Here is a 12,901-nt window from a genome sequence, read left to right as displayed (position 1 = left end):
AGACAACAGCTTTTGTCTCCATTGACGAGGTGGGTGCCTGACATGCGACAGACCATCCCCGAAATGCCTTCTGCAATGGACGCTACAATTCCCAAAAAATATATATTAAACATAACAGAGTGATGGGGAAGAAAATAAAAACTCTCTAGGCCCTGTTTGTTTCAGATTATACAACAAGTGATGGTGAGTTATGGCAACCGATTATGCGAAGCATCAATTATCAACATAATCAGTTGCAACAAAAGTGACTTCATCATCATTTCATAAGTGATCATGATACACTTACTGTAATGTTAAATGGCTAAATACCCTTCAATACGTAATAATTTGGTTATTTTACAATGCATTTAAAGGGATGACTATTTTAACAAGCGCACTTCTTACATGCAATAAACAGAAAGCAGACCATCATTCTTTGGGGATCATAAATCCACCCAATCAACAAAGAAATTCGATTATCAAGTGATTAAAATTTTGAACTCAAATTCATCAAACAAGCAGCCCTAAAAATCAAATGAAATCTAATCAAACAAACTGAAACCAATACCATCATCTGAGTCTCTGCAGGTTTTCTTTCTTCTCTTCCTCCTTGGGGGCAAGTCCCTACAGCAAAAAACTTGCTTGGATAAACAATTGATCAATGAGCTAAAGCAAATTAAATATCTAATCAAACAAATAGAACAGATCGTAAACCGTCCTGACCTTCAACTTTGTATCTCTGCTCAGTATCTCCGTGGCAAACGAAAACTCTAATATTCTTCCAGGCCCTTTCCAGTTCTTTCTTTTCTTCTCCAACCAAATCTCTGGTTTTCCTCTGAGAAAGTCTCACAGGAAGTCACAGCATTTCTGCAGATTGAGGATTATGCCAATACTTTCATGGAAAGTTGTCACAGTGAAATCAAAGTTGAGCGTTCGGCCCTATTGGGTTGGTTTAAGGCTCTAAAAGAACCCTCTAAGGCCAACTGCACCTTCACCAATATCATTGATCCCTCCCATAAAGCTTGAATAAAGAGACTTTCCCACGGGGATGCATTTCTCTGTTGGGCACTCTCACAGGATGAGACAGATTTCTAGTAGCATCAGCAGGACTCTAGGAGTGAACGTCTGCAAACAAGTAAAGCCAATGGCTGATGAGAAAACAATGTATTTACATAAGTTCATAATAGAAATTTCAATTATTAGAGGCCTGAAAATGCGTGTTAAAGAACAATCAATCCCAACTCCTCACCGGCAGAACCTTCTCCCATCCAGCAGGCAATTCACCAAATGAGTGACTTCAACTCTGCCGCTTCCTCTTTATACTTCTTCTCATGTTCTGAGAATTTAGCATTCCATTCTGCTTCAAGACCAACACCTTCTTGGACTTGGCGTCTCCAATGACTGTAAAAGAAGTGTGAGACACAATAATCAGCAGCAAAAAAGTTCATTCACTTGAGAGAGCAAAACAAGTCGTTCCAAGTTGACATACCTCTTCACCTCTTTCACCCATTCACTTGATTCCAATTCATTTTTTTAGCAAAACCTCAACTCGACTCAACCCAAGTTGCACCCTTAAGCTCAATGGGAGAATTACAAAATGATGGGAGGAATGTTATTATTGGAAAAAAAGAGTACCATTCAATTTCCTTTGAAAATACCTGCCAATTACTCCAACGAACAGAACACAAGGACAACTTTCCAAGCTTTGGAAACACAGCTTCTATTTTATTAAACACCCAAAGCAGTTCATCACAATATCTCCAACAGCAATAACCAAGAGGTGGGCCCCAATGACCTATCTCCCTTGAATAGAGATTGGTGGAGAAGTCAAGCAACAGTTGCACTTGGATGGATGCTGTTTAGCACAACTGGCTTTTCAAGTCATACACAACACCTAAGAGTTTTAGGGAGCAGAATCCGAACCTCGAATCCGTGTCAGATCCCGAGTCCAACTTTTTGGGATTTGCCGAATCCGAACCTCGAATCCATGTCTGATCTTGACAAGTGAATCCGAATCCATGCAACATAGGTGCCCACTGAATTTTTTAACCTGAAATGGAAAGATTAACATGTAAGTTGAATTTATATTCGTTGAATTTTAGCTCAAATTGATACATCTCTGATTTGCTCCATAGATATATTACATGAACATAGAATTTCCAGAGGAATAACCTCATGGAATATAAATTTGGAGAAAAAACTACAATACGACAAATTCTTTATGCAGTCATGTTCCACTGAAGCAACATCTAAACAACACATTCAAACAGTAATGAGTATTTAAGGTAAACCACTGTATTTAAGAAAGTACCCAATAAAGACATTAAAATGAATTTAATCACCACCGATCTCTATTCAAAATAAGTTTTGCAATAGTACACTAAGAGGCAGTTAGGTAGCTGATAAGAAAATTATTTAGCCCCACTATTAATTAGCAAAGATTAAAACGATATACGGCCTTCTTTACTTTTTCTTGATGTCCTTGATAATATCCAGCAAAAAGGCTGAGCAAATCTATCCAACCAGATATTAGACTTTGGCTAGTGTATAAGCAAGATGACGTATTTTCTTGTAATATTGAGAATTATAATAAAAGGACAGAATATTTTGAATCTGGTGGCCGCCGTACTGTTTAATCGCCATGGACATGCGCATTTCTGAGAGATTTAATCTCCCAAAGATAGATGCAAATTTTGCAAGATGGTTCATTTTTTCCAGTCTCAGACGAGGAAAGAACTAAATTCTGAATGGGTGGTTTTTTCTACGGAAGACAAACACCTAGAAGTCATCAGTTTTCTTAGTATTTGTAGACATTTCCGAGACATCATCGTTAATAAGTTTGATCAGACATAACTTGCAACATTTTTTGAACCTTCTCGTATACCTCTCCTTCCATAACTCAAAGGATGTGGAGCAAATCCTTCCATAATATAACTTTGCATCCAAAGATGAAATACTTGGCTCAAGCCATCAAATTTGTTAAAGTATAAAAAGATTAAATACTGCCTTCTCCAACAACATAAGCTTTTGGAGTAACTGGTAGTTTCACATAGTGTTTTAAAACTCGGCGACTCAGCTCGGAACTCGGCCGAGTCGACGCGGATTTGCGGTGGCCGCGTTTTGGAGTCCTGGACTCGGCGAGTCCTGGCCGAGTCGTGGCCATTTTGAACTCATATTCCATCCTAACTTCAACCATTCAAAAAAAAAAGATAAAATTTACAGAGAGAAACGTACCTAAAGCCGCAGAGAAAACCCTCTATAATACCCTAACTCATGAAGAAGAAGAAGTAGTAGTTCGTTTTTTTACTGGATCTAATAATATGATTTTGTGAAATGATAAATACGCCCCCTTTCATTACCTGAGACAGCCCCTCCAATGTAAAATAGTAGTCATAAATACACTAGAGAGGGCTGTCCCGAGTAAAACCAAGGGGTGATTCGAATAAAACAAAGGGGCAAATACATTATTATTATTTTTTTGGGCAGTGCAGTACACAGTGAAGTTGTCAATTCCAGCCTGACTTTTGCAGCTTTGCTTGTCTTATTCTCTAACTCATTCTGGGTGTGGGTGCCTGGACAGCCATTTAAGAAGACAAGGATATAATTCTTTTATATGGTGTAAGCCCTTATAGTCCCTTACTTTTCTAGAAGTACTGTACGGACCACACTAGAGAATGATCCAAACCGTCCATGTGATGGGCCATGGACTGTTTGGATCACATGGACAGTTTGGATCATCCTCTAGTGTGGTCCGTACAGTACTTCTAGAAAAATAAGGGACTTTAAGGGCTTACACCATATAAAATCTCCTTTTTTGATATATATAACCTCTTTCTTTTGGTTATTAAAAAATATTTCTAAATTTTCTTACATTTTTAACACCTGAAAAACAAAAAGATAACTTAAACTAAACCTATTCAACATTTACTTAGATGGACCTTCAATTTATGAGAATATGCCTCCAATTAAATCATAATCATATCATTATACTCAAAAATTTTCCAAGAAAAATTACCCATCAAAAATGTTTTTCTTGAATGTATTTTTTTTTAAATTAGCGGGCTTGCACTTGGTTAGATGATCTAAACTATTCATTTGTTGGGCCCTACTTAAATGGGTTTGGATTTTTGTATTTTTTTCATTTATTTTTTAATAAAAAATAACGACTCATCTAATTTGGCCGCGTCAACCGCGTTCTTGGCCACGTCAACCGTGTCCGCGCCGAGTCGACAAGGATTTTCTTCGGCCGCGTTCCGCGTCAAATCCGCATTTTTAAACACTGCCTTCACATGGTATCATAGCAAATGCCTGGGTTCAAACTTCATGGATAGCAAAATCCACATGCAATGGCAAAACCCAAAAGAGGGGCCACATGTGCCACGTGTAGGCTAACCCTAAAACAGGGGTCACACGTGAGGGGGAGTGTTAAAGTATAAAAAGATTAAATACTGCCTCCTCCAACAGCTTAAGCTTTTGGAGTAACTGGTAGTTTCACAAGATTGTAACTTGACGGGTCCAAACAAGGTGGAGAGATAGAAAAAATGAACAGAAGTCCTTCAAATTGAAATTGGGCAGCTAATGGTATATGCCTTCAAGATTCACAACTTTTTCAGAAAGGCCATCTGGATACAACTTGTCTAGATTTTTTAACAGTCCTTCATCTATATTGAATTTCTTGAAACGGAATACGAGAATGGATCACTATCTGTGTGTGTGTGGCTGGGTTGGGAGTGGGGGATGGCGGTTGGGGTTGTCAGGAAAAAAGAGTTTCATCATGTGCAAGTGATTTTGTTCTCTTAGCTATGGAATCTGATTTCCTTGCAACTATCTTCCCATTTTTTCCGGGTCCGCAGCACTATTTCCAGCTATGGATCCTACAATTCCTTACAAATCTCCATGACAACCCCTTCATCCATCTTGACCCTGGCTAGCAACTTAGATTGAGCCCTGGGACTGATCTTCCCATTGGCTTCGATACAGTAGTACTCATAATGTAAGGTTAGTGGGTGGCATAGCTAAATTCCTCATCAAGATGACTGGAGAACCATCGACCAGATTGTCCCAGCACAATGATTAAAAGTGTCTTTGGAGCTTATTCCATTGAAGTAGTTAGGGCACTAATTGAGTGAGCCGTGGATCATAAACGATGATCATATCTTAATTTAGCTAATCCCGCCACTCAAGAATTTGGATAGAGTTAAGAGAAATGCCTAACTTATAAGAGGAGGTAGAGACCAAGTACTCCCATTTCAAATCGTAAATTAAGCGATTTTCAGGGTACAACAAAGTATTGTCATTTCTCTTATTACTTGAGAGTCCACCTCAAATCGTAAACCAAGCAATTTTCAGGGTACAACAACCCAATAGGGTCCTCTTCAAGTTCAAACTTATGCTTTAACATAACACACCAGCTAAGAGGTGCCTGAAGCAGCAACACTTAAGCTATTGGGTACTGAAAGTACTATCACTAGGAGCAAGACATTTAATAAGTTATGCAAACATTTACTTCGCAACTCTTTGGTTTGTGGATTGCATGTTTGGCATTTGGATTTCTTTGGTTTTTCTACTTGTCAGTAGGACATTGGTATGGGCCAATATGTAGAGCATTAATTAGCAAATTCGGAACTTTTTGAATTTCAAATTCTGTTTACTGATGCAACCTAATAATATAAGTAATCATGGACAACATTTTAATATATTGCTCTGCTCTCATATACAAGAATATGAGATTGTCAATACATTTCAGTGTTACATTGCAGGCAATATAATCAAAGTGTTTCGCTACTTATGAAGTTATTCCGTGGTAGGTTAACAATAATATGAATGTCACTAAATTATTCTGGTATTTTCTAAAATTTGCAGCCTCTCACTATTATGCATTTTGTTTTAGTATATTCATACAGATTCTCTGCTTCTGTTAGTATTAATGCAGAAAAGTTTTATTTACAGTAATGTTTCCTTGAAAGTAAAGTCAATATCGAATATTAGAAATTACAAAGTGAATGCCAGCTCCATTCACCCATACTGCCAAACACCCATATGCCCGAGTATTGGAACAATTGGGATCCATATTGCCTAACAAGGTTGTGAAGAGTGGTCCTAACACTTTTGTCAGTTGTCCTAGACCGTGTCCTTGTTTGAGGTTTGGAGAACATGGAGTTACAAGCCCTCAAGTTTCCAAACTAACTTCAAAAAATAATTTATGTAGTATCTAATTTATTGTCCTATTTTACGCAAAATTAGTTTTATCCAATACTTAAGAATGTGTTGTAACCGTTGTATTCAATAGGGTGACTAGCCATGTCAACTCAACTCAAGATCATGACTCATACCTGGAAATCTTTCTGAATGCAACCACCTGCCTACACGGTATTATTCTTTTTAAAGATAACAATATAGCATATGAAAATAAAACCTTGAGTTATAGCAAAATGGAACAAGATGTCCCAGGAAATCCGGTAACAGAAAAAGCTTCCCATCCACCAAGAAGATGGCTACAAAGTATTAACCACTCTATAATTCACTATGCCTAAGTCCCTGTTCGTTTTAGATTGTGAAAACCGATTGTGAACCCCAAACCGATTCTTGGACTCAAAATTAAATTTGATTTTGAGTCCAATAATAGGTTTGAGGTTCACAATCAGTTGTCGCAATCTAAAACGAATAGGACCTAAGAAAAAACTAAATCTCGAAGAACCTGCCATCAGGAAAATAGTGCTTGAAGCGACACAACAGCACAGAATGGCTAAAGCTTTCACTACTTTGATAGATGTAGCGGATGGGAATAGAAAAAACATCCCCCCTGAAGTGTCCCACAAACTACTGGAAGTGGAGGGTGTTCTCAATGCTCAGTGAAGAGCACTCCACAGTCTCTCTTTTTATGCCTATTTGCAATATCTTTAGTAGATGTACAAATGTGGTTGAAGGATGTTGAAATGAATTTGTTATAGATAGAATAAGTGTAGATAGAATAATTCTAACACCCATCTTACTTATCTCCATGGTCCATAGGACATTCTTTTAGCCCATCTTATCATGTTGCTTGGATCACCTTCAACTATAAGATTTCCGAATAGTTCTTCCTTGGAGATACGAAGACCCACCAATAGTTCTACTTCATTAATCCTTTTTTTTGAAATATGACAATTTCATTGATACTTTGAACAGCATTGGGGACCAGGAGTCTCGCCCTGCAATACATATATATCAATGATACTGGACCAGGCATACCTGGAACCAGAAAGCATAGGCCTAAGCAAAAGATTTTCGCCGTTAAAACAAAAGCCAGAGTTAGGTAACAACAGAAGCAAAAAACACCCACAAAATTGCCGAAAACATAAGAACATTCTGCCTTACCCAAAACACTTCTCCAAATCTTCCAGAATGGTGATGAATTCATCATAGAGCAATTCCTCATTGACAGATTGGTCTTCTTCATTCAAGTTTGATTTTTCTGAGGCCTCTTCTCTTAGAATCCAATCCTCCAGCCTATGAAGCCCATCCTTTTTCTTTGCCGCCCAATCTACTTCATTAATCTATTGTAATCTTTGTCTATTTGTTTCTCACATAATAGAACATTGTGGTTTCTCCCATGGATGTAGGCACCATTTTCAAACCACATAAAACACTTGTGTTATCATTATACTTGTTTTAATGTTACTTTTGGACGCAAGATCGAATTAGGTCCTTCAGATTTCTACACCGAGTAATCATCGAGGGAGGGGGGGAGGGGCAGAGCCTCCCAATCAAATGATTCAAGCTGTTAAATTCATAGCATGTAATACGTACAATCGAGGATAAATCAACGGTAGTGTCAACAGACGAATAGTCCAAAGGGCCCAGCCAGTAAGATTGCTAAGACAGGAAAAAACATGGTTTTAGTGTTGAAAAGTTTACTACAGTTGCTTTGTTGCATCTGAAGCATCAGTCTTTCAATGATTTTAAGACTTAAGGATTGATCCGGTGGCCTTGCACTGCAATCCCTACCCACTGACCCATAAGAAATACTTACTAGCATGCAAGCTATAGTAGAAAGTTACCCACACTTACCCAGAAGAAAGAAAAAGATTAATATAGTTACTAGCATGGAAGCTATAGTAGAAAGTTACCCACAATGCACTCTAGCGAAGAAAAAGAAAAAATATTAACAAAGATGGAGCTTCAAAAATCAGCTTGGGTTGTACATCTAGAGGCATTCTAAATAGAATTGCTAACGATTTCATTGTTGGCTCTTTGAATTTATGGCAGCTATTAAGAATATTGTAATCCAACTCTCTAGACTTGTTTCTGTGCTAAAAAGGGAACCACATATGCTTTCATTTCATATATTCAGTCACAGGCCAGTCCCTGAGACTCCTTTAGGAAGTTCCGAAGCTTAAAACCAATGTAACTGTAATGACTGTGATTAACTCCTTCTTTCAAAACCCTAAGATTTGGGCCACTGGATCAGTGGATTTATTTTCAAGGGTGGGGATCAACGATCCATCGTTGATCAACCCTTGATCTTATTTTTTTTAATCACTCTTTTCCCTTTGATTTGCTTGGATCCATAGATCTTAGAATCTATGGCTATTGAAAGTTATATCTAAATTCTCTAATTGAGAGAAGAAAATAAGTCTTGTTATAAAAATAATTTCCGTGGAAAATATCACTTAAAAGGTGGAAAAATTTTTTGTATTAAAAGTGAAGGGAAGAAACCCACGTTTTCCCTTGTATGGGGAAACGTGCATGGTGTGGGTCCACTTAGGTTTAATTAGAGGACTTTAATATACCTGCATATCTTAAAAGATAGACTGGTAGATAATTTAGGAATGTGAAAACCAATAATCATAGAAGGGAATGACAGATCTAAGGAGATGATGCAGGAAAGAGATCTAAAGAAAAATAAATTAGATGGTGTTTCTTTTATTAGTCATTTTAAGTATTAAGGTAGAGACTAAAGAAACCTAAAAAGAATGGAAACTTGCAAATCTAATTAGATTTGTTTAGTTTAGGAACCAATCCCACAACATAGAAAGTAGGGTTTTCTTTTAAGAAAGAAGAAGCCATTGTGGGACTTTCCTCCCTAGTCACGCCCAAAAGCTCTCCCAGCAGCAGCAGCTTGCAAAAAAAAAAAAAAAAAAAGAGAGAGAGAAAAGAGAAGTAATGGAATAGAGAAAGAAAATCATTGGCTTTTTCTACTTCAATCTTCAACCTTGATCCCCAAGTAAGTACCCTCGTATTGTTGATACTGAATCATCCAATGGGATTTTCGTCAAGTTCGTGCTTCCCTAGACACAAAAAGGATTTTTTTATACAAACTTCTGGTTTGGATCGATTCTATGCATATCCCTGCATATGGAAATAATGTATTAATTTAGATTTTCCTCTTAGACAGATTTTTCACATGCAAATAATTATATTCACGCATATTTTCATTCACAGGCAGATTATGCGTATATCTAAATAAACTTATTTATTCATGTTTCATTCCCAACGGATCATGTGCTTGGTAATAATGAATCTGTCCATGTTTTCATCACAAACAGATTTCACACCTGAAAAATAAGTGTATTCCTTCATAGTTATTCACAGGCAGATTATGCGCATACCTAAATGAAATTTATTCATTCATATTTTCATTCACAGACGTATCATATTCGTGCAAAATATGTGTTTGTTCATGTTTTCATCACAAACAGATTTCATACATGATAAATAAGTGTAATCATTCATATTCTGCTCACAGGCAGACATAGATAAGTATATTTAATTAAGCATAGACTTACAAAATAATTTTCTTTTTGGGACAAATTCTTATCTCACAACGTATATTCATACAAGTACATTTATTTACTTTCGTACACAATTTCTCACCTTATCTGTTCTAGTTACAAAAGCATTTAAAATGAATCTTGTGTCTAACCTCATTTCTCATCAATTCGATACGTATATATTTTTTTTAAATGATCCTAGCGTGTATTTTAAAATCTCATCAGTTCTGCACACTAAATGATTTTGTGTAAGTTTTCCATCTCTAATACTATGCTACCACACTTACATATATTCATGTTCTTTCATAGGTCTGTTTCTTTTTAAACACCATCGTATCCTAGCAGGGTCTGCTTGAATAACACGATTTAAACGATTTCCTATATGTCCATATTTCCAACAGCCCTTTAGGCCCTCAAAATAAATTCTTCCTTGAGTGTTCAAAATCATGTGTAGGGTCTGTACTGGGTTACTTGCTGCTTTTAATACCTAAACCTGGACAGCTATAGTGCTGCCTGTGTTGTATTTATACCTTAGACAGGACAGCAGTTGTATCGTTGCAGGTACCCTGTTGACCCCAAAGTCAGGGGCTCCTCCTAATAAAGAAAATATGAAAATGATTAAAAGAACCTAGACCGAAATAAATTGACTCTATTTCACTTACTGATTTGCCTTCAGGACCGCTTCCCTTCTCCTTCTAGCAGGGACTGATCTATTCACCTTGTTTGTAAGTTAAAGGCAGGTGACAGCTAGACCTTGCTTTGTAATGGTTTCCAATATAATTTGTCATATGCAATGTAGCTCTATTTATAAAATTTTGTCTTATTGATACCTGCGTAGTTTAATTATACTTGCTTACCTGGAATAAAATGAAATGAGAAATAAATCGTTCTAAACCTTATGCTAAAGAATGCAGGAAAGAAGACAAAGGTAATGTAATTTAAAATCCCAAATTGCATATCATACATGGGGGAGAGTGAAGGGGAAATTAAGAGTGTGGTGGTATCATCCTGGGACCTAAGGTCCAAAGGCCAACGCGAGAAGCGTGTACAGCCTTTCGTTGGCAAACCATCCAAAGGGATAGTATCCCCGAAACGGCTCGGCATTAAATGCGAGACCGAAATCCGAGTCCATAACGCCACTACCTTTGGACAGGGGTACTGGGTGGTCGTGCGGCAAGGACACCGGCAAAAAGGAGAAAGTCAGAAAAGAACTGACAGTAAAGTAAACTGGGGAAAAAGCCGGATGTAACTGGGGAATGTGCTGTCTCAATTTACATAATCGTTGCATACATAGTATAAACTTGAATCATTGTCACTCTTTTATTTATATTGCCATGGATAGTGTAATTCATTTCAGTCTTTATTATTGTTTCTAGATATTGCTAAGCATTTGGATTATATTGTATGCACTTTTTATATTGTCTTTCTTACTCTGCTCGGTCTCTGGAGGACCCTGCTCTAACGTTGTTTCCTCCACCACAGGGGTTGAGGCGTTAGATGGCGGAGCGTTTGCAAACGAAGGAATCATGGGATAGGGGACCGTGTGATCGGAGAGTTCACTTCTTGGATTTTTGCGCTTTGATGTCTTGCGTCATTTTCTATTTTTATTTTGTCGAGACTTTCTTTAGTTTGGACTTTAGTGATTTAAAACTTACTTTTCATTTGGAGTATGAGTATTGAAAGGACCCCTTCTTATGGTAAGACTTATTTAATTTGGAATAAGATTTTGTCGTGGTTGTTGATTATCAAAAAAAAATATTTCCATGATTTTTGCGTTGTTCTTTTGCTCGTAGCGACTTGACGGAATCGGGTCGTTACAATAACATTATCTTTGTTGTTGATACAAGTGCAATCATGATTTGCATACTAACCAACCATAGGTATGTTTGTGCGAAGATACCTATTGGATATTACATTCTGGACTTCATGATGTTCAATATCCGTTCAAGGCTGCAAATATAGATATTCTGCCTTTTGATTTTACAATGAGAGAATGGTGCCCACCAATTTCGCTTAACCTAAAATAAAAAGATTAGCATGTAAGTTGGCATTTAAATTACTTGAAGCTTAGGTCAATTAGGTACATCTTAGATTTATTTCTTAGCTTGAGTACATAAACATAAACATTTCCAGAGAAATAAAGTCGTGGAAGGTAAAGTTGTAAAAAACTACAAGTTAAAAATTCTTTTCACTGTCATGTTCAATTGAAGCAATATCTAAACAAGTAAATAATTCAAACAATAATGGGCATTCAAAAAAAGGAACTAAATAATAAAGAATTGAATGACCTTGTACTCATAGTAACGATTTATTGGCAAAGTCTACTGTCAGACAACAACAAAACTTTAGAGTAAAATTTTTAAAGAGGAGAGTAGCGTTTGTGTGGGATTGCCATTTTTGGAGCTGAGAGGGATTGGGGTTTTGAAAAGAAGATAGAATTGAGAACTATATAGGACAGGTAGAAGAACCAATGGCTTCGATGGGTGTAAGAAGAAAGGAAATATGTATATCTAGTAGGAATTTAAACTCAATCCCTTATTAAGGGATGTTGATCCCTAAGATTTGGTATGGTGTAATTTCTTCTTTAATCATGTAAGAGAGAGAGAGGGGGTGGATGGGGAGGGGGTGGGGGTGGGGGTGGAGAGGAGAGGAGAGAAATCATGTAGCGGGGAGAATAATCTATTTTTCTTTGTTCTATTAATGAGCATGACAAAGTATTTTCTACAGTAGAAATTACCAAAAAACTAAAATATTCCAATAAAGGGTAATCAAAAAGCATGTAGAGACATAGTTAGATGACATGCTTGAAATGCTCACTAGTGCACAATGTTCTACAAAATCAAACTACGAAGTGGCTAGATCAAATCCAAATCAAGTCGGGTAATGAATGGAAGGAGACATTCAAGGCAAAAGATAGTCTCAATGGATGGCTTGTGATGCAAGCTACTTTTGTTTTTTGGGAAGTTATTCACTTGCGTGGAGTTCCATGGTGGAGAGTGGAATGAATTATCAAGGGCAAATTTCTTTCCAACTGGGGGGTGATGTCATACAAAGAATAGAAGTCATATGGTTCACAGGGGGACATATTTTCATTTACCATGATAAAAGAGGACAAAATTGAAAAGAATGAAAGAAAGAGAGGAAGTTAACATAAAATGGAGGCATTTTTA

General features: G+C 37.0%; 1 pseudogene across 1 annotated transcript in view; it reads right to left on the bottom strand.

The window, feature by feature from the left end:
- Positions 1–288: 288 nt before the first annotated feature.
- The window catches only part of LOC143849968 (putative disease resistance protein RGA3), a 31,252-nt pseudogene continuing 18,639 nt past the window's right edge, over positions 289–12,901 (bottom strand). Inside the window, exons 4-8 of the transcript XR_013235917.1 lie at positions 11,632–11,749; positions 1,469–2,029; positions 1,229–1,380; positions 703–1,104; positions 289–603 (exon numbers count right to left, since the gene is read on the bottom strand). The product of XR_013235917.1 is annotated as a putative disease resistance protein RGA3 (transcript). The remainder of the gene's footprint in view (positions 604–702; positions 1,105–1,228; positions 1,381–1,468; positions 2,030–11,631; positions 11,750–12,901) is intronic.

This window comes from Tasmannia lanceolata, unplaced genomic scaffold (genome assembly GCF_043159265.1).
Source record: "Tasmannia lanceolata isolate RefF3 unplaced genomic scaffold, GAP_Taslan_0.1 ptg000018l, whole genome shotgun sequence".
NCBI lineage: Eukaryota > Viridiplantae > Streptophyta > Magnoliopsida > Canellales > Winteraceae > Tasmannia > Tasmannia lanceolata.
This window is presented reverse-complemented; position numbering and strand designations above follow the sequence as displayed.